The sequence below is a fragment of the Saccopteryx leptura genome, chromosome 2 (assembly GCF_036850995.1).
Source record: "Saccopteryx leptura isolate mSacLep1 chromosome 2, mSacLep1_pri_phased_curated, whole genome shotgun sequence".
NCBI classification, from domain to species: Eukaryota; Metazoa; Chordata; class Mammalia; order Chiroptera; family Emballonuridae; genus Saccopteryx; species Saccopteryx leptura.
Genome location: NC_089504.1, coordinates 35,477,326 through 35,498,296, shown reverse-complemented (window position 1 = coordinate 35,498,296; position 20,971 = coordinate 35,477,326). Strand labels below are relative to the sequence as shown.

Below are 20,971 nucleotides of genomic sequence, written 5' to 3'. Positions count from 1 at the left end.
TCGGCTCCCCGCCCCCCGCCATCACTGCCTCACTCGCTCACACCCCCGTCTCCTTCAGCTGAGCTCCGTGGAGACCGCCAGGGGTCCTGGGGGGGAGGCTGCTGGCGCAGAGCCTGGCCACCCTCTGTTTCCCCTGAAACCTCAGTGAAGTGGTAGACTGGCTTCTCAGCACCTCTCAAGCAGTGGGAGGTCCTATGTTGAACTATGAAATAGCTCAATCCTATAATTTCTTAACCACACCCAGCTAGGGCCCATGGACAGAGTTCAATGCAACCCTCCCAAGGGCAGAGCCCACTGGGGTCTGCAGAGTGGTTACAGGTGAAGTCAGAGCTGAAAGTGCCCTGGGAGATGGTCTAGTCAGGTGGGTTTCAAACTTTTATGTGTGTAACCTGTGCCAAAGGAACTCTCACAGGGTACCCCAACATGCACCACTATCCGTAGTCTGAAAAGCACGAATCCACTGGGGAGCAGGAGGCTCTGAGGGAGGGTGAAGGTCAATGCCAGAAACAGGAAACCAAATATTTCCTAACTCCCGGGTCCACACTGTGTCTGCAACACCTGTATGGATATCTAAAGTTTTTCTCTTGGCGTCATTACTAAAATTTTCAGGATATATCCACTGTAATCACACTCCCCTACCCCTGGGAAAAGCTCCCTAGCAGCTCTTGCAAGACCTATCACCCACCCCTGCAGACAGCTCCCTGTTGGAGGCCTGCCCCAAGCCAGGCTGGGTCCACCTGGATTGCTTGCTGAGCCCCCCCTGCCCGCCTCAGCGCTGCCCAGCTCTCCTGCAAACCCCTCAACCTCCACCCATCTTTCCAGACAGTCCTTTCTCCTCAAGCTTCCTGCTCAAGGGGCGGGGTAGGGGACAGTGCTCCTCCTAGAAAATGCTCTCAGACCAGCCCTGGGGTCAAGAAGCATTAGGTCAAGATTTTCTTCTGTCCCTGGCAGGGCAATTAGGGCTGGAAGGGTTGGAGAATGTATCTTCAGGAGCAGGGACACAGGATGGCTCTGGAAGTCACTTACCGCTCTGTGCCTCAGCTTCGTTGTCTACAAAATGACGTGGGGTGAGGACTCAATGAGCCAGTATACGTGATACACCTAGAACAGGACCGGGCATGCAGCAAGTGCTCAAGAAGTGTCAGGTGCGATTATTATCTCAACATACGGTCCCACCTGGCGGATGCCCTGTCTTACGAAGGAGGAGACCGAGGCCTGGAGAGGGGAAGGATCCTGCAGAAGTCACCTGGGTATCCAGTAATAGAATCAGCAGGGAGACAAAAGCTGACTCCCACCAAATCCCAATTGCAGGGAACCCAAGTCATTTGGTGACCTATATATTTATAGCTTGCCAAAATGGCTTTTAGACAGCTGTATTCAGGTCATCTTTCCGGCCCGACCACTGCTTCTTCCCAAGAAAGGCTGGCGAGTGCCCGTAGGGCTTTCACAGTAACAGAAGGTTCTGAGCATGAAGGCCGACTTCAGCAGTGCACTCACAGGGAAGGTATGTGAGAGAAAAACAGCAGAGCCGGGAAGCCAAAGGCCTTGCCTGAGAGCTGGAGTACCTGTGATAACCAGGCGTCCATGCCCCACACAGGGCCCAGGAGAACGGTGGAGTGATGAGCAGGAGTGACGGAGCAAGGGGCCACCACGTGCTCTGTGCTCAGTGCTGAGGTCAGAGGGAGAAGGCGCTCAGGCCTGGTGTGTAGCATGTTTCAACAGAGACAGTGAACTCAGAGCCGGACTAAGTGAAGGGTCGGTCATTTCTCTCCGAATGAGGCCCATTAGGATGACTTGTGCACATTTCCCACACGGAAGCTGCCTGTGCATTGAGGACAGGCGGCATCGGCTATAATTACCACCGCTGTATTTGAAGTTCCCAATTATGTTCAGCTTAATAGTGGGTGCAAAAAAAATGATCCTTCACTTCTTAAAATAATGCCATTTTCTCAAATCTTCCAGTAACCAAGCTTGATGAGCTCTTTCTCACATGCAGTCCCCCTCCAGGCTAAGAAACTGTCCCTAAACCCCAAAGCAGTTTTTCTCCAATGTACTTGGCACTTTCTAATGTATAGGAAAGTAACTGGGGACAGAGCTTTGCAATGTCACACCTGTCTAGTGGTGTCAATGGCTTGTTCAACCATATTCACCCCATGCTTACAAAAGGCCAGGTAATAAGCTCTGAGCTGGCATGTAGCGGTGAACAAAGGCAGGCCTGATTTAGGAAGGGGGTTATATGCAGCTGTCATGTGCCAAGCAGAGGAGTCAAGGGCACAGGTGAAGTCCCTTTACCCTCTGCCCAGAATTGCAGCTATGTGCAGACCTGTCAGGTGAGTTATCTGAGGATACCTGCTATGAAGTCAAAGAGACTACAGAATCTTTACTGATTAAAAAAATAAAATTATTCTTGGCACCTCAGCCATCGACAAATTAGGTGTTCAAACAGCACCTATAGGGTTCCATTTTTCTAAAGTAGAGCATACACAAAAAAGGAAGAAATGTGTTTCTGTGCATAGAAAAGGGACTGCAAGGAGTACAGTACAACACAGCACACCTCCAGAAGTTTCCATAGGGAGCTTGAGGCCCAAATGCTATTCCCCTCAGTCTGAGGCCACATTCTCCCCACTACTAAGTGTTGGTCTCTAGGAAACACCAACATAGGGCTTGACAGTAGCCTCATGAATCAGGCATGAAGTGGCCCTAATTTATTAATATACATTGCAAAATCCCCTTCCAAAGGGAAGGCCATAAATCACTCGCAACCGGAAATGTTCTGTCTTTAAAGAGAGGCCAAGGTATCTTGAACTAACTGCCAGACTTACCCATTTCGAAAGAACAAACTTTGATCCACTGCTGTTGTGTTAATCAAGTGATCAGGGAGGCCCGGCCCCTCCCTGATAACGCAGCTGTCACAAGACATCACCAACCTACCACCAGCTTCCTCTATTCACACACTTCTCTACCCAGACCTGAGGCCACCTGTGACTCATAGGGACTGGCTCCTGGAGATGAGGGTCTTCTGGTGGCAGGATCTGCGAGCCTAAGGCCAGACCGTCCAAGGAGCCTGAGCGTGCTGGGGGATGAGAGCTAGCAAGAGGTTTGGAGGTGATGCTGAAGATGGGAGACTTACAACGTGCCGGGCACTAGACTGTCTGATTGTACATACACGGTCTTAGTTTTCCTAATTACATCATTTTTAGATGAGAAAATCAAAGCTCAGAGAGGGTTAGTAGTTTCCACAAGGCCTCAGAGCACACAAGGCAGTAGAGGTTTCAATCCTGGCTCTCTTCACTCCAAAACTTTGGCTCCTCCACACCACCCACGGCCTGTTGCAGGAGTTTCTAATATCCTGGGTCCTTTCCTGACAGCAGCAGGAGATCTCTGAAGGGAGATCTGAAAGGAAGAAGAGGAAGCTCTGCCAATTTGGCTCAGATGTGCAAACCCCAGGCAAGGGCCATCCCTGCCACTCCCTTAGTCAGCTGCGTGCTGGAAATCTACCTTCCTCTTCCTGTGACAGGAGCACACCTACACCCTGCCTGGGCCACACCTGGGGAAGCAGCCACTTCCGCCTGCAGTCTGTGCCCTGCACTGGGCTTCCAACAATTACCTCCCTCCATCCTCTCCTGTTCATCCTTCCTGCCTGGGGGATTCCACACCCTCTTACTGCCCCCTAACACACCACCAAAGGCAGCACAGTGTAGCATGGAGGCTGTGTCCTTACATTAGAGGGAAGGCTCACAGCAGCCAGGAGACCATGGAGAGGTCCTGGGGACCCCTCCCTACATTCCCAAACCTTTGCCCATGGAAACATCACTCAGCACAGGAAGGGAATAAGAGCATAAAGACGAGACTGAACCGTGGCCCCCTGCTTCATTAACAAGAGTTAATACTTGGACAGTGGCCAGCATGCAGTAAGTTATTGTTTTCAAAGCCGACTATATAGTCTCATTTTTCTTATTGTAAAGTGGGAGGAAATTTTATGGTAGAATTAGTTCATTCTTCATCTTGCGAGGGTAAGCTCAGCTGCATTAAAGAGACAAAAAACACCGAAGGTGCCCTGGCCGGATAGCTCAGTTGGTTGAGTGTCATCCTGGAGCACAGAGGTTGCTGGTTTGATTCCCCAGTCAAGCAGCTGATGTTCCTGTCTCTCTCTCCCTGCCACTTTCAAAAAAACCCAGAAACAAACAAACAAACACAAAGGTCCACACATAGAGTATGGACCAGAGGAACTGAAGATGTTCTGTCTGTAGAAGAGGAGGCCCTGGTCAGAGGGCCAACTTAAAATCTCTACGAGCCTTCAGCCCAGGTGATAGTGATGCCTGATTGGGGGGGGGGGGGCAGGAACAACTCAAAGAGAAGTGTTTTCCTAAGATAAAAGCAAGCACCTCATCACCTTATGGGTGCTCTATCATGTTCATTTCTTGGGGATAACACGGGTGGACTTGGGCCACCTGATCGGAGCAGGAGAAGTCCTTTCAACCCCCAGATCCCAGAAGAACGCCCTCCCTGGAGATACTTAAGTCAATTCCCTAGCATTTTGGGAGGGCTCCGACCGGGTCTACCTGAGTGGTCTGGCTGCATTTTCTCCGCCCCACATTTCTGTCATGCTCATCCTCTGATTTGTGGGCAACAGGTCTAAACAAATGGTCCTGGCCTCCCCCCATCCATCTGGGTCCCCTAAGTGGTGTCTCAGGCATACGGGCTGGCTCGGGCAGGCCGTACAGCTGCTAGAACCTTTGCCGCACCCCCGGTGAGTCTGCTTGGAGAGTGAGGCAGGGAGGCTTACTCAAAGGCTGCCCACAGCCTTTCCACATAAGAAAAACCTGCTGGGATACACTGACACCCTCCTCAGCACTGCCTCCTGGATTTAAGAAGGGGAGAGGTGGCTTGGGTTTTAAAGAGAAAATTAGATTCTCATTCATGAACTCCCCACACCAAAGGCACCTAACAGGTAAAACGGGTTCCACCATTGATTAATGAGCTGGGGAAATAATGGGGCTCACCTTTCCTCATTAAAAATATTAACCTCATTCCTGGCTCAGTGATGTCATAAACCTAGGGCCCACAAAGCTCTCTCACAACCACACTTCTCATCTGCCAGATGAGGGGGCTAGGTGTGTGCCTCTCACCCTGGGGAAAAGCCAGGAAGGCACAAGAGCCATTTAGAAAGACTACGGAACCTCCACAGAGCCAGCTGCAGGTGAGAGAAATCATGCCATGACTCGCCACAGGTGTGCAAGAACTCAGGGGTCTCAGCTGCTTGGGACCTTTGTTAAAGTGATGCTATGCTCACGTGCTCTAATATAGCTTCCCAAAAGCCAATCTGCCAGCTGGCCGTGTTGACAATGGTATGACCTCAGGCCTTCCACCACTAGAAGGAGACAGTCTTGCTCCAATCTGCATAAACCTGAGGGTCAGTGGAGAATCACGTTCGGCTCTGGGCTCTTTAATTAAGAGCTGCCACCAGCATGATAAAGAGCCTGGACTCCATGTCTCATGAGCATAATTAAAGAGATCAAGGAGTGTGTATGTACTAGAGAAGATTCAGGGTTGCACGTGGTGCAGGACGGGTGGTTAATCCCTGGAACAGGATGCAGACATGTTCTGCTGGGTAAGTGAGGACAGAATGAGTGCTAATTAGCAGAGGCTATGGAAAAGATTTCAACTCAATCTTAGGAAAATGATCAGACAGAGCTGTTCAAAACAGAACAGGATAGTTTGGGATATAGAGTTCCTGCCACGGGGATGTCCATGCAGAACCTAATTGAATACTTGGCCAGAAGGACCTAGACTAAGATTCCTTGCAAGTAGCAATCGACAATCCTATGCTCCTCCAGGGACTTTTAGGGCATCCCAAAGCATGGGATTGAGGGTGGGGAAACCAGTGTTGAAAGGGTTGGTCCAACCTTATAAAGGTGTATCCCTCTCACTTCCACAAGAAGCCCCAAGCCTTTCTGGCTTTAGGGCCCAAAGGGTGCTGCTCTGCAGTATGACTGGCTCAAAAGTGTGTGAGGGTGGGGGGCTATCTATGCCCGCCCTCAAAGAGGTGCATCACTATGCAGGTGAAGATGAGACACGCAGAAGGTAGGCATGAGTTCAGCATCTCCTGAAGGCTCCAGGGCGGTATCCAGGCCACTGGAAGTGTGTGTGTGTGTGTGTGCGCGCGCGCGCGTGCGTGCCTCACAGCCTAAAATAAGATTGGCCCTCTTTCTTCAATAGCATCTAATACGTTGGGTGCTATGGGAGAAGCACAGGATCAGACTCAAAACACTTCTGTTCTAGAATTCTGCAATGCCCATGGTGGCCTAGGTCCTGAGGACAGAAGGACAATATAGGGCAGTGTCTGCCTTAATGAAGGTGAGAGTCTAATGAGAAAGGTCAGCAAATTTATTCTGTTAAGAGCCAAATAGTAAATATTTTGTTGGAGTGCATAAAGTCTTTGTGGCAACCACTCAAAATAATGTGAAAGCAGTTAATACACACAACCAAATGAATGGGCATTGCTGTGCACCAATAACACTTTTTTTACAAAAATAGGCAGCAGCTGGATCTGGCCCATGGATTGTGTTTTGCCCACCTCTGGTCAAGTCCAGTGGTTCTTAACAGGCTATACAATAGAATCACCTGGGGAGCTTTCACAAAGCACCAATGCCTGAGCTCCACCCAAAATTCCAGTTTAAATGGTCCCAGTTGGGGCCTGAGATTAGTAGTTTCTAAAAAGGTGACTATGCTGTACAGCCAAGACTGAGAATCACTGGTCTCTACCAGAAGAGAGGCACGTGTAATCCCACTATTATCCTGCACTAATCTACAGGGTTTCACAAACCCAGCCCAGGGGAAATGACTCGTTCAAGGTCATACAATGAGCCAAGAGACAAGGAATCCCAGCTCACAAGCTTTCCTCTGCACCACAGCAGATACAGATGGGCCCACACTCTCACCCCAGAGCGCAGGACACAGGTGCCTTCCAGCTCCTGACCTGCTGCTCCAGGAAGATAAGGACCCTGGAGAAACAAACACCAACCACATTCTCTCCAACTACTCAAACACGTGGGACCTGGCTCTCTACCCCGATCAAACCTCAGTGACCTCAAACTAACACAGGAACAGAATTCCCAAAACATCTCCCTTTCTTTTGAGAAGGAGCATTTCATGCAAATTTGAAACAGTTTATTAGCATCTGGGAGGAACAAAAGAGAACTGTAAAAACTGTATTTCCTCAGTCCTAACAAGCACAGCCACAGGAAACTCTACCAATGACACCACTAGGGACCTGCTGCCAAAATGTGCTGCCTGCTCTGAGCTCTGCCTGCCCATGCAGGACTTGGACACAAGGAACCACCAGAGCCCTGGAGAATGTTGCAAGAGCTTGGCTGAGGCTGGGCGGCCACAGGCAGCAGTGATCTCAACATCTACAGAGCAAACGCTCTGGGCAGACAGGGCAAACCCAGGCGTCGCTGGCCTTGCAGGAGCTCTGCGGGTGGCCAGGGAGCCTCTGAGCCCAGACTTTCCCTCCTCTCCATGGAGTCCCAGAGACAGTTGGGGACTTGAGAGACCAAGAATGGTCTCAATACAATAAATACTGGCAGCAGCTACCAGAGGGTATGTGTGTAGTTCTTTAATGCTGCCAACAACCCCATGGAGTAGACTCTTACATTGTCCCCGCTCTACAGATAAGACAAGTGTGGCACAGAACGCCTAGGTAACTTGCCCAAGATCACCAAGGCAGTGAGTTACGAAGTTAAGATGCAAACTCAGCTGCTCTGTCCCAGATTCTAGCTCTTAATGTTATACTCAGAGGACTTGAAAGTGACTCTGAAGCAAATGCTCCCTTGCAGAGATGGTGAAGCAGACCCAGCAAGAGTCAAGGGCTGGTGTGGGACCACACACATGGCTGGAGCAAAATCACATCTTTGTACCACCTCTGGGCAGCCCTTTCTTTTCTCAGAGGAGGGTTCTGCTAGTTCACAGAGGTGCTGAGGGCCTGCTGCACTAGAGAAAGAGCCAGCTCACAGGGAGGGCTCTTGCCTGCTAGGAGACCCAATATCATTCAGGAACTTCCTGTCCCACCTTCCTGGTAGAGAGGGCCGTATGCTTGTTTCTCATGTCAACCCTTCCCTACACCCCAACACTCACGTGCAGGAGTCACCAGCCCCCGGCCTCCCACCCCATTCCAGTCTCTGCCCTCTTTGTGCCCTCCCACAGTGCTTCTTCCTTCTCTAATCACCACATATTCAAATTCTACTTAGGACGCAAGGCCCAGTGTTTGAGGACATAAGCTCCTGAGCTAGATCTGAGTTCAAATTCTGCTTATGCCACCTTGGGAAGCTTTTTCAACCTCTCTGGGCCTCAGTTTCTTCATTTATAAAGTGGGGACACTAACAGAACCCACCTCAGTGCCTGACAACAGTAGGGACTCCACTGGATTATCACCATCACTGACCCAGTCCCCGTGGACTGTCCTCTGAGACCCTCACTCCAGCTAGAAGTGAGCTCTCCCTCCCCTGAGCCCGTAGTTCTGTCTGCACCTCTATTCGCCTCCCCCCACCCCCCGGGCTGACAGTGAGCCAGATTCCATGCTGGGCTCTAGGACCCAGAGGAGAACAAGACACTTGCAGACTGGCATGAGTTCTCAGGCTGGTCAGGGGGACAGACACAGGCTCACAAATAGCTGTGAGGGGCTAAGTGACACCTGACATCCTGTCACACTCTAACAAGAATTTTTAAAATCTAGCTGTCTCCCCACTGACTAAAGGCAATTTCACTAACTCCAGACAAGTTGTTTAAGAGATACATAAATTTTTAAATCAGGTCAAACCACATTTGGAGAATTCTAAACAGCTTCCAGAACTTTCTCCTTCCCTTCCCTTACAGTCTGGGTTTGCTGTCCAGCTCCCACCCACCCCCACTCTACACGCCCACACATGTGCCCTAGTCCATGCATTCCATGTATGCCAGAGCTCAGCAGTCAGAGAACAGAGTGGGCACACAGGCACCAGGCTTGGGACCTCCTGATTTAAGGGTGCCGTGGACAGCTCTTGTTCTATCACAAAAGCAATGGACTCAGGAGCCCTAGGAAGCAACACTAATTTACATGTGCACTATACTTCACAGTTCATGAAACCCTTCCCAGTCAGGGTCACTTGCTCTTCCCAAACATCCCTGACGTCGTCTTGCATGTTTATTAATAACCTCCTAAACTGGGGCTCCGGAGCAGGGCCTGTGCCCGCTCATCCTTCTGGTGCCTGTGCCTAATGCAGGGCCTGGCACACAGTAAGGTGCTCAGTCAGGGAAACAAGTGGATTTCACAAGTGAAGAAACTGGTTGAGAGAGGTTGAGAAACCTGCCCAAGATCACACAGCAAAGGAAACCAGCAGGTCTGCCTGGGGACAAGGAGAAGCTTGGGGCTGTCCACGAGGAGGTGACAAGAGTGGGAAAAGGCCAATGAAGCACCCCGGAGGGCATGTCTGACCAAGAGAGAACAAAGACAGGTGCAGGTGCAGGGAGAGGCAGCGAGGGGGTGGAAGCTGTGAAGCACCTCCCTGACCGCCTCTGGGTCAGCAGGCCCAGCTGTGGCGCCCCAGACACCCAGCCCAGGCAAGGGTCTGCCCCGGACCATTTTCTTCCCTTGAATAAATGCAGATAATCTGTTGTTAGGATGATGACAAGCATTCCTGGGTTAGAGAGCTCTGTCAGTGCTGTTGTCAGGCTTTCAGGCTTCCAATAACATCCCCAAACCAGGTAACTGGAGTTTTAAGAAAAAAATTTTTTTAGCTCTATTCAAATTTATCATTGCATCCAAATCAGAAGAAAACTGACAAAACAGGTTTATAAAAAAGCACACTTTGAATAAGGCCAAGAAAATGCTGAGTGCAAGATGTTATTACAGCACACGGAGTGCCCTGTCACCAGCCTGTTTGCTCTGCTGCAGGTCTGGAGCGAGGGTCATGCATGGCCTTGGGGCCGAGGATGCAATCCTACTTTGTGGCAAAAGACTATGTGAATGAATGGATTGCATGATTCTTGGCTCAAGTACTCTGATTTTTCAACTCCCTGCCTTTTCCTACCCAGGTCTTCCCCCACCTGCAGAGCAGAGGTCACAAAGCCACAAGGTCCCCTTGTAATCCCACTTCCTGTAGATGCCACTCTGACTTTCTGAGCAACTTCCTTAACTTCACCACACAACCCGCAGTCATCCAGAAATAGTTCTGATGTAAAAACACCTCAGGAAAACTCCGCTACCTCGGAAGTCCGAGACACCCCTGGCCGGGGCCTGCCGTTGACCACCTGCCTTGGCAAGGGCTGTGCCCCATGATTTGGGTCTGGCGTGCCAACCCCTCTACAGGGTGGCTCACAGCTGAAGAAAGAGGGAGGAGGAATTCCACCAGGCAGCTCCTGACAGGAGTCTGGCAGCCTGTGCCTCACTCCGCACAAATCCCCACACCACAGTTTTATTTTGAGCCAGAAGCGTGGTTCAGGTTTAAGCCCACATTCTAGAGCTGTACCGCAGACAGGAGTGTTGATAGCGGCCTGATTCTTGAGGGGTGAGTATTTGCAGAGGGCAAGACTTGGTATTTGTCCTCAGAAATTTGCAGACCATGACAACTCTGATCACTGAAGCCGGGTGGCCTCATCAGACCTGCATTAGCACCTACACAGTGTGTGTGTGTGTGTGTGTGTGTGTGTGTGTGAGAGAGAGAGAGAGAGAGATCCACCTACAGTGTGTGTGTGTGTTTGTGAGATCCACCTACAGTGTGTGTGTGTGTGTGTGTGTGTGTGTGGTGTGTGTGTGTGTGTGTGTGTGATCCAGAGAGCAGACAGGACCAGCCTCAAGGCTCCAGCCACTCTGCTGAAGAAGATAATAAGACCACTGCGCTCCACACCAGTGAGAGCGAGCAGCCCTCCTATGTGGGACACTGCAAGTGGCAAAGCCCACTGAAGTTAGAGGCTTAGTAAAAGGCTAAGTTCTCCCCACCACCACCTCCATATTGGCTAAGAAGCTGAGTATTTGCGCTCATCCCATCCCCTCCACTTCACTGCTTGCTTAAGTTGCTAAAAGCAATTTACATGCGCTTCCTCTCACCTTTGTTTGTTCAGATGTTTGTTGATTTCACTTATGCATGGTAGGGGGATCCCTGTTTATGCTTTAAATGGATTCCTGGTTATGCCTTAAGAGAATTCCTCTTTTTGCCTCGATGTGTGACTTTGTATTGGAGACTTCCTTGTTTGCATATGGCTACATAATAAAGCAAACCAGGGGCTGTTTGCTCTGACTTGCCATCAGCTTGCAGAGGCCTCCTGATCCCATCTTATTTCCCTTTAGGTCTATTTTCTTCATTCCGTATTGTTCTCCCTCAGGGACCCGGAATTAGTAGCGCACTGGTCTGCGCACTCCTGGAGGAGGTGGGACTCTCCCCTGGGCTCAGGCGGGAGCGCCTGCACTTGGGGTGAGAGGATCAGCAGAAAGGCATCTGGAGGGGATACAGAAGGAAGGGAGGGCAGCAGCGAAGAGACCAGGTGACAGTGTTGGAGAGCCCTGTGTGGTGGGTGTATAGCAAAGACATGGAGAAATGGAGTTCAGAGGTGAATTTTGAGGGCTCTGCTTTGAGGACTTACTATAAACAGAAAATGTGTCAACCCTGTGAAGCAGAAACGATGTGTACTCAGCAAGATGAAGAGTGATGAGGGAGAAACGGGAATGCAGTTATTCTGGGGAAAGGTGACAGAGTTGACTTAGAAAAGACACCTGCCTGAGATTTAACTTCCAGAGGATCTGGTACTGGCAGGACAGGAGCACATGAGGTCTTAGGACATTTATCCTCACTCAAGCCCACTCTTCTCCACGCTAAAGCCATCCCTCAGTTTCTTCCAGCCAGAGATGAAAGGTCAAAGGGCAGTTACTACTAGGCTCTTCCTTCTACACAACTAGAAGCAGCCCCTCCACACCTAAACCCAGGAAGTCCTTTCTCCTCATCAGGAACCTCCGTTTTCCCTTTGCTCATAAAGGCTGCACTTTAACTGCCTTTCCCATCACCGTGCACACCAATGGGCTAATCTATCACCCAGCAAGGAGCTCTGCAGGGGCCAGGGCACAGTCATGACAATGCCCGGCTACCTGCTGAGGCAGGGCTGGTGGTCACAAGCAAGGGAGGAATGACCCACAGGTGGGGATGGGGCAGAAGGGAGAGACTATCAGAGTTTTGCCAGAGGCAAGATTGGGGCTGAACCTGTGTTTGCTGGGCAGGATGAGGTGGTGAGAGGAAGGGTGGGCATGTCAGCATCAGGAATGGTCATGGGCAAAGGAGCAGAGGAGTAAAAAGCTAGTGAGTTTAGGGAAGGATGTTCTCTGCACAGCAGGAAAAGATGGGACCGCCTTGTGGGGGCCTGGAATGCCAGGTTAAAGCCACCGCAGGTTCTCAGAAGCAGAGTGATGCGGAAGGACGTGATGTGGGCTATCCTCCACAGCAAGGTCACGGGCAGGGCCAGTACTGGAAGCACAAAGCACAGCAGAGGAGAAAGAGTTAAGGGGAAGCCTGCCAATTGCCAAATCCTAGCCAGCCGAAGCTGGCTTTCAAATGTACTTTTCATGAACAGTGCTTTGGGCCTTAGTGCAAACAACCTCATTCTTAAACCTATTTCCTTTCTTGGTCTTCAATTTTCTCCCGAGTTTTTGAGTCTGGATCTCATGAGGAAGTCATTAGCAGGAGCGGCAGTCGTTTCTAATCACATAGCACGCTAGAAGTGCCAGGGCTGATGAGGGGGTCATGCCCACATCTGGCCTCAGAGGCACTGAATGCACAGCAGGCCGTGGGGTGGGACCACCTGGGAACAAATGCCAAATCTGTCTGATGCTGGGTTGTTGTGTAAATTACTTCAACTCCTGTGCCCTGGTCTCCTCACTGTAGATAACAAAAGTATCTACCAACAAGGGGTAGATACTTCATTCCTTGGGAAAAGAATGAAGCAAAGAAGAGCTCTGTACAGCACCTGGCACACAGTAGGAGCTTAATGTGTCTTAGTGAGGCCAGGAATCACCCACTGTCTGCAGCTGTCGTTTAACCGCAGACCTCACCTCCAGACTGTGCCCATGTCCTTTAACTACCGAGGGACTGTGTCACGTGGTGATTAAAGTGCTGAACAGGGAGTGGGGAGGCCCAGCCCTGCTCCGGGGCTCCCTGACTTTGGGGGGACTGCAAGCAATTCACTTCTCCATCCCTAACATGGGAACTGGAAACCCTCACTCCCTCTGCTTCCCAGGCAGCTGAGACAATACCAAGGGGAGGACCCAGGACACACTGTCAAGTGCCCACGTGACGGCCAGTGCTCCCCTGCCCCCCCCCTCAGCTGGGCACAGACGAGGGGAGCTGCCTCTGTGGGAGAGGCACGAGAGGCGGCCAGAGCTCCCCTGCCCCCCCCTCAGCTGGGCACAGGCGAGGGGAGCTGCCTCTGTGGGAGAGGCACGAGAGGCGGCCAGAGCTCCCCTGCCCCCCCCTCAGCTGGGCACAGGCGAGGGGAGCTGCCTCTGTGGGAGAGGCACGAGAGGCGGCCAGAGCTCCCCTGCCCCCCCCCTCAGCTGGGCACAGGCGAGGGGAGCTGCCTCTGTGGGAGAGGCACGAGAGGCGGCCAGAGCTCCCCTGCCCCCCCCTCAGCTGGGCACAGGCGAGGGGAGCTGCCTCTGTGGGAGAGGCACGAGAGGCGGCCAGAGCTCCCCTGCCCCCCCCTCAGCTGGGCACAGGCGAGGGGAGCTGCCTCTGTGGGAGAGGCACGAGAGGCGGCCAGAGCTCCCCTGCCCCCCCCTCAGCTGGGCACAGACGAGGGGAGCTGCCTCTGTGGGAGAGGCACGAGAGGCACGAGAGGCACATCTGCCTTACCCATCCACTGGCTCCCTCAGCAATCACTGTGACGGGTTCTTCGAAGGTCAGCCCAAGGAAGCAAGTACCACACAGCCAGAGCAGGGGCTCACTGCCAGCCTGGCCAACCATGGGCTCTCCTGGGGCAACCTAGCCCGGCCTAGAAGTCAATTCCTGTTCATTTCCACCATGTGCCGGGCCCTGGGTTTTTCCTGGGTCCCTGCAGTGACGAGGCCAACCAGGGGTCCTTCAGTCCCATTGCCATGTTATAGAACTGCATGGCTAACACCAGGTGTTTGAAGCCATTCAAACGCCCCTGCTAGCTCACCCACAGCCTCACCTGTTTCCACTACAACTTCAACCCCACACCTTTGCCACCAGACCCCACCTATACTTGCTGACTCCCATGGTGATTTCAGCAAAGCTGTGCCCTCTGCCCAGAGTACTTCTCCTTCTTCCTCCAGCCTCTTTTCAGGGGCACCTGAAACCTACTCCCACCTCTAAGGAGCCTTTCCAGGTTCACGTCCCAGAATCAATCGATCAGAGGCCCCTGTAACCGCGATAATTTTGCTGTGCAGGAGAATGCCTGTGTCCACTGCCCTGCACCCCAGTCTCTCCACAGTGTCCTGTTCTGCAGTCTTCATTGCCCCTCGGCCAGAAGGCTCAGCCAGTACACATGCAGGGAACTGAACTCCTGAAACACCTCCCCCCTCTGAACAGGGAACTGCTCTGCATAGATTCCATGGGCTGGCATCTTAACTGTGCATTTCCTAATATGAAAACAGTGAGTTGCATCATCCCTGGAAAAGTGGTCTCTGGGGGCAGAGGAGGCAAAACCACTTAGTTGTGGGGCCAGCTGCCTTTAGATGGTAGAAGCCTACAGTGACCAACTGAGCCTGGGGGCGTGGAGCTGGAGTGGGGGAAGAGGGGGAGAGATATCAGGGTCAGTGGTCTTCTCCTCTCCCCTGGAATAGGAACCATCAATTGTGTCAGCAAGTCTTAGGAAGAGCCGGGCCAGTGGCCTTTAATCCTTGCAGAACATGCTGGCAGGGAGAGCTCCGAGGGGCAGGCCTTGCGTCAGGGCCACGGCCCCTAGGACCGAGCCAGCAAGCTCAGGCAGTGACCTAGAGCAGCAGGCAAGCCCTGGCTCTGCCTGGCAACCCACTCCAACCTGCCACTGCACATCAATTACAGGGAGGAGGCTGCTGGCCAACTGGCATCAAGGCTGGCCTGGCCTCTCTCTGACACAAGGAAGCGCTTTGTGTAGCCCAGTACCTCATTATCTGGCACCTCAGCCACACCGGAAAGGGCAAATAATAGGGTGAGTGCGACAAAGGTTGCATAGATGTCCCTCCCTGCACAAACCTGTCGAGTCCCCAACGCCTATGGGGCAAAGGCTCAATTAAATCCTTAGTATGGCATTTGCCGCCCTTCAATCTAGCCACAACAAATCTTTCCAGAAAAACCTCCTCTAGTCTAATTCATTAATTCATTCAAAAAGTATTGTTGAGCATCTACTATGTGCTGGGCACAATGCTGAAGAAGCTGAAGGGTCCTTAAGTCCCACCGACCTGAAGCCTGTGCGGATCACACTCAAGCCCCTAGCTTAGAGCTGTGCATCTAGGAGGTGCTCAATGCTTGGCAACTGCTCTGACCATCACTCCCACCTGCCTGAGGCGGGAGGAAGCTGCTCTTCCTAATGCCCACCTGCTTTCTCATCCGTATGTCTCACTGCCACATCAGAAAGGCAGGCATCAAAGCCACTCCGCATGTTGGAGACCCACCAAGTGCCTATAATTTAGAGCAGCATCTTTCAACTTAGGTCCATGGACCAGTGGTTGAAAACCACTGATTTAGAGTGTGCTGCCTGCTCAAGACGACACTGGGGTTTGGGGTGTTTCCCTGTGCTGAAGTTACTGGAGGTTTGGGGACTCAGGGGTTACAGAGCATGTCAGGCTGTCCATCAACCTCTCTGAGGCCACTCCTCTGACAAGCATTCCTGGGTCCACTCTGGGTCGACCCTGTGTGAGGGCTCTCACTGCAGCTCTCCAGGGGCCATGCATGTGTGACCAGTCCTGCCATAGACACAGAAACATGGAGAAAAGAAGGAGGGTGGGAGACTGAGAAGTCTCCTGAACAGCTGAGCTGGACTAGGGAGGACAGAGAGGACAAAGGTACAATACATGTGAAGACACAAGTGATGTAGGTAAAATCCTGGCGAGGGCGAGAGGTTTCCAATTGGCTGGCCGTGAAACATGGAGCACACGAAGCCTTTCAGAGGGAAGAAGGGTCAGCTTGAACATCATGCTGTAAGCCTAGACATGGCCCCTAGGACCGAGCCAGCAAGGAGTGTTTATAGTAATGACATGTCCAAAGTCACTTTTTGGAAAAAAATATTTTTAATTATTTATTTTTATTGTTTTTAGAGAAGAGAGAGAAACACTGATTTGTTGTTCCACTTACTTATGCATTCACTGGTTCATTCTCATATGTGCCCCTACTGAAGATCGAACCTGCAACCTTGGCGTATCAGGACAATGCTCTAACTAACTGAACTAACCAGCCAGGGCTCCAAAGACACTTTTAAAAGATAAGAGATAAAGGACCAGCCAGAAGAATCACGACTCAAGCACTATGGGATGTCAGGTTACAAGGCTTTTTTATTTTTGTTTTATTTATTTATTTATTTATTTATTTATTTTACAGAGACAGAGAGAGGGATAGATAGGGACAGACAGGAATGGAGAGAGATGAGAAGCATCAATCATCAGTTTTTCGTTGCAACACCTTAGTTGTTCATTGATTGCTTTCTCATATGTGCCTTGACCGTGGGCCTCCAGCAGACCGAGCAACCCCTTGCTCGAGCCAACGACCTTGGGTCCAAGCTGGTGAGCTTTTTTATTTTTATTTTTGCTCAAGCCAGATGAGCCCGCGCTCAAGCTGGCAACCTCAGGGTCTCGAACCTGGGTCCTCCGCATCCCAGTCCGATGCTCTATCCACTGTGCCACCGCCTGCCTGGTCAGGCCAAGGCTTTTTTTCTGACAGCATTTGAGAAAGCCATTAGCAGTAAGCGATGTGACAATATCTTAATTTCTTACATCTTTATAATGAACCAGACATACATCAAGAAATCCTACACCAGACAACACAGTTTATAGGAAAAAAGTGGTGCATTTTTAAATGATATACTTTTTGACATGAGAATATGAGCAACTTTTTTTTTTTACAGAGGCGGAGATAGACAGGGACAGACAGACAGGAATGGAGAGAGATGAGAAGCATCAATCATCCGTTTCTCTTTGCACGTTGCGACTTCTTAGTTGTTCATTGATTGCTTTCTCACATGTGCCTTGACCATAGGCCTTCAGCAGACCGAGTAACCCCCTGCTGGAGCCAGCGACCTTGGGTCCAAGCTGGTGAGCTCTTTGCTCAAGCCAGATGAGCCCGCGCTCAAGCTGGCGACCTCGAGGTCTCGAATCTGGGTCCTTCCGCATCCCAGTCCGACGCTCTATCCACTGCGCCACCACCTGGTCAGGCGAGAATATGAGCAACTTTTGTGCAACTAAGTATTGATCAAAGATCTCATAGCATGTCTAAGTCAGAGACAGTTTGTAAGAAATTCAGGGCTGCAGGTGGTCAAAACCAGGTCAAAACAGGTATGTGTAAAACAGAGCAAGTCAACAAGGACTGTGATTATAAAGAGATGTGTCTAACTTTTAGACCAGAAGTCTGCAAAGTTTTATATATTTTTTTAAATAAAGTTTTATTGGCACATAGCCATACCTGTTCATTATGTCTATGGCCACTTTCTCACTACAAGGGCAGAATGGAGTAGCTGCAACAGAAACCGTGTTGCTCCCAAAGCCTGAAATACCTACTATCTGACCTTTACAGAAAGTTCACTGACCTCTGTGTTAGACACATGGGAACCCACACATGCAAACAAGTGGCCACATTGGAGGAACCTACTTATTCCCAAAGCCCCTCTGCGTTCCTCTGCGTAGGGCCTCCAAGGAAGACCACGCATTTCTTTGAACATCTTGGGATGGTAAATCTTCCATCCTCTAGAGTGGATTTAATTTCTGGAAACTGCCCAAGGCTTTTCCAAACCAATGCAGCTCAAAAGGTGGATGATAATGCCAAGGCATGCAACAAGGGAGTTGCCAGGGGCAGGACACATGCCTTAGACCCTGGATGAATTGGAACTGCAGTGAGAAAGGTGGTTTCTCTATTAACTTGCACAACTCTATTTCTTATGTCTCATTAATTGGGGACAACAGTCATCTGATGGTTAAGCCTCAACCTGACTTAAAAAACAAAACAAAACAAAAATCTCAGTTGCTTGTGAAAACCTCTTATAAGACCAACCACATTCCATGAAATCTGTGGCCTGGGGCTGGCTATTAGGGGTTGGCTGTCCTGGGAAGTCTTTTGAAAAGACAGAGCCTGGTAACAGAGAAGAACCCCTGGTACTTTACAAATGGAGATACTGTAACCCAGATAGGGGATGAGACTTGTCTAAAGTCACCCAACTATGGAACCTCGAGGTCCAAGTCATCTGGAGTGGCTATAGAGTTCTAGGTTCGGAGGTAGGAGGTACTGGGGTAGATTAAAAATATTCTCAAGGAGCTAAGTGTCCCTGGCATCCAAATGGACAGAGATGTCAAAAAACTATGGAGGTTTGACAGGCCTTAGCCATGTCTCCTGACCTGAGTCTGTTTCTTTATATAAAAATGATCAATATCCTCTGTGTAGAGTTCTTGGGAGGATCACAGTGAGCTGATGTACCTAAGGCACCCCTGGAGTATAGCATACAATAGGTGAAAATAAAAAGTAGCTCATAATCTCAGGCATGAACGAGGTCGAGATATTTTCTAGTTGCAGTATTCTACTATCATTACCCACACATGAATACACACACACACACACACACACACACACACACACACACACACACACACCTCCTCTGGTACAGGATAGACTCTTTAAGACAGCAAGGCTCCACTGGGCACCTGTCATGTGCAAAGCACATTCTGCCTGCCTCCTACAGGGAAGTTAACAGAGGGGAAAAACTGAAAGCTGCCTTTGGAGCAGCAACATTCCCAACCGAGAAGGGAACAGTCCCTTCTCTCTACCAATTCCTTTAGTAGGACAGTTGTAAACACAGCATAGACCAATAGGAACAAAGAAATAGAAGCAGATGACAAGCAGGTTGGTCTGGCGTTTGGAGGCCGCTGGGATACAATTCTTCCAAAGGGGTAAGGGAAAATCCCCACACCTTCCTGGAAATTAGGCCAGTAAATCCTTCCACTCTGGCCTTTCTTATTTCACGGAATAGCCCAGCACGCCAGTGGGAGTTTAGCAAGAAAGGGTGTGAGTTGCAGCTTCCTGTGCCTGGCTGTGTGGTTCCGATAACAGGTCCCTGCCCAAGCTAATGCTGTGACACACACAAATGATGCCCTGATCAAGTGCCCAGGGCCAGCACTGGCACCGACTAGCAAGCCTGGTGAGCTTATATAACAAAGGCCTTGTCATCACTTCCTGTGATCCTCATCGCCCACATTCCAACACAATGAGACACTCCCCCAGCCCTGGCTTTGAAGTTCAACAACTTACTGGGTTGAGGTTGGCCGGGCAAAAACTCAGCTGGGAGGCAGAGCTCCTGCACCAGCTCAACTTCGCATTCACCTTTGCACCTGACTTATCACTAGTTTTGTTTTAAAGGCACCTCTGTGATTAAAGAATGCTTTTAAAAACGGAAAAATAACCAATTTTCTAGTGACAACCACTGTTCACATCCTGTCTACTTACTTCTAGATTCTTTTCTACATATGTATGTGGACATGAGGTAGCAAGAGAATATGAATATTCAGTTTTTGGTTTTTTTTTTTTTTTTTTTTTTTTTTTCTGAAGCTGGAAATGGGGAGAGACAGTCAGACAGACTCCCGCATACACCCGATCGGGATCCACCCAGCACGCCCACCAGGGGCGAAGCTCTGCCCACCAGGGGGCGATGCTCTGCCCCTCCAGGGCGTCGCTCTGCAGCGACCAGAGCCACTCTAGCTCCTGGGGCAGAGGCCAAGGAGCCATCCCCAGTGCCCGGGCCATCTTTGCTCCAATGGAGCCTTGGCTGCGGGAGGGGAAGAGAGAGACAGAGAGGAAGGAGGGGGGGGAGGTGGAGAAGCAAATGGGCTCTTCTCCTATGTGCCCTGGCCGGGAATCGAACCCGGGTCCCCCGCACACCAGGCCAACGCTCTACCGCTGAGCCAACCGGCCAGGGCCTGAATATTCAGTTTTTATATCCTACTTTTAAAAACTATTGTGTAGTAAATAGTTTTGACTCTTGACTACTCTGCATTGAGTTGTTCAGCTCAGCCTTCCTAGGCCGCTTGCCCTAAGCCGCTTGCCTTTCACTCATGAAACAGCCATTGCCCACAGCTGGATATTTAGGTGATTTCCAGTGTTTTGTTTTTCCAAATGTTGTAGGTTACCAGTCACTAAATCACTGTGTCTCTCTTCCCGCTAGCCTTAGGATAAATTCCTAGGAGGAGTACCACTGGGTCAGAGAACAGCAACTTTTATACTTCTCTGTGATGTCCCCTCACTGTTTCCTGTCTCTCCTCCTACTGGGAACCAAGTCTACAACATATTTAGGGCAACTTTGATTTACAAAGTCCTTTCACAGTGACTCATGACAGGTCAGCTATGATAAACATTCTCACTGTAAACAGGACAAAAAGGACTCAGAGGGGTCAAGTGACTTGCCCGAGGTCACAGAACTTGAACCTGGACGAAGCCTGAGCAGGACTCCTTCACTGGAGTCCCCCGCCTCTCACAGGCCCCTCGGCCACAATCTGAGCAGGCCCTGTGCGGGTATTTTAAAATCGAGTATAGGGTTATCTACAACATGCACAGCTTGTTACAAATCCCCAAGACACACCCTGTTGGGTCCACCTGTTAATGCTTGTCAATGTCTCGACCATCCAACTGCAGACCAATGCAGGGAAAAGCCACCATCCTTCAGCCAAAGGGCTCCAGTAATCTTTCTTTTACTCAGCAATGGGGAAGGTTCTCTTTTATCACTAAAGAACAAATGTGTAGAAAAGGTCATGCCCCTTATA

The 20,971-nt window shown here is 50.6% G+C and overlaps 1 protein-coding gene across 1 annotated transcript in view; it reads right to left on the bottom strand.

Moving 5' to 3' along the window:
- SHB (SH2 domain containing adaptor protein B) overlaps positions 1-20,971 on the bottom strand; it is a 133,261-nt gene that overhangs the window by 92,566 nt on the left and 19,724 nt on the right. The gene's annotated exons all lie outside the window — the stretch shown is intronic.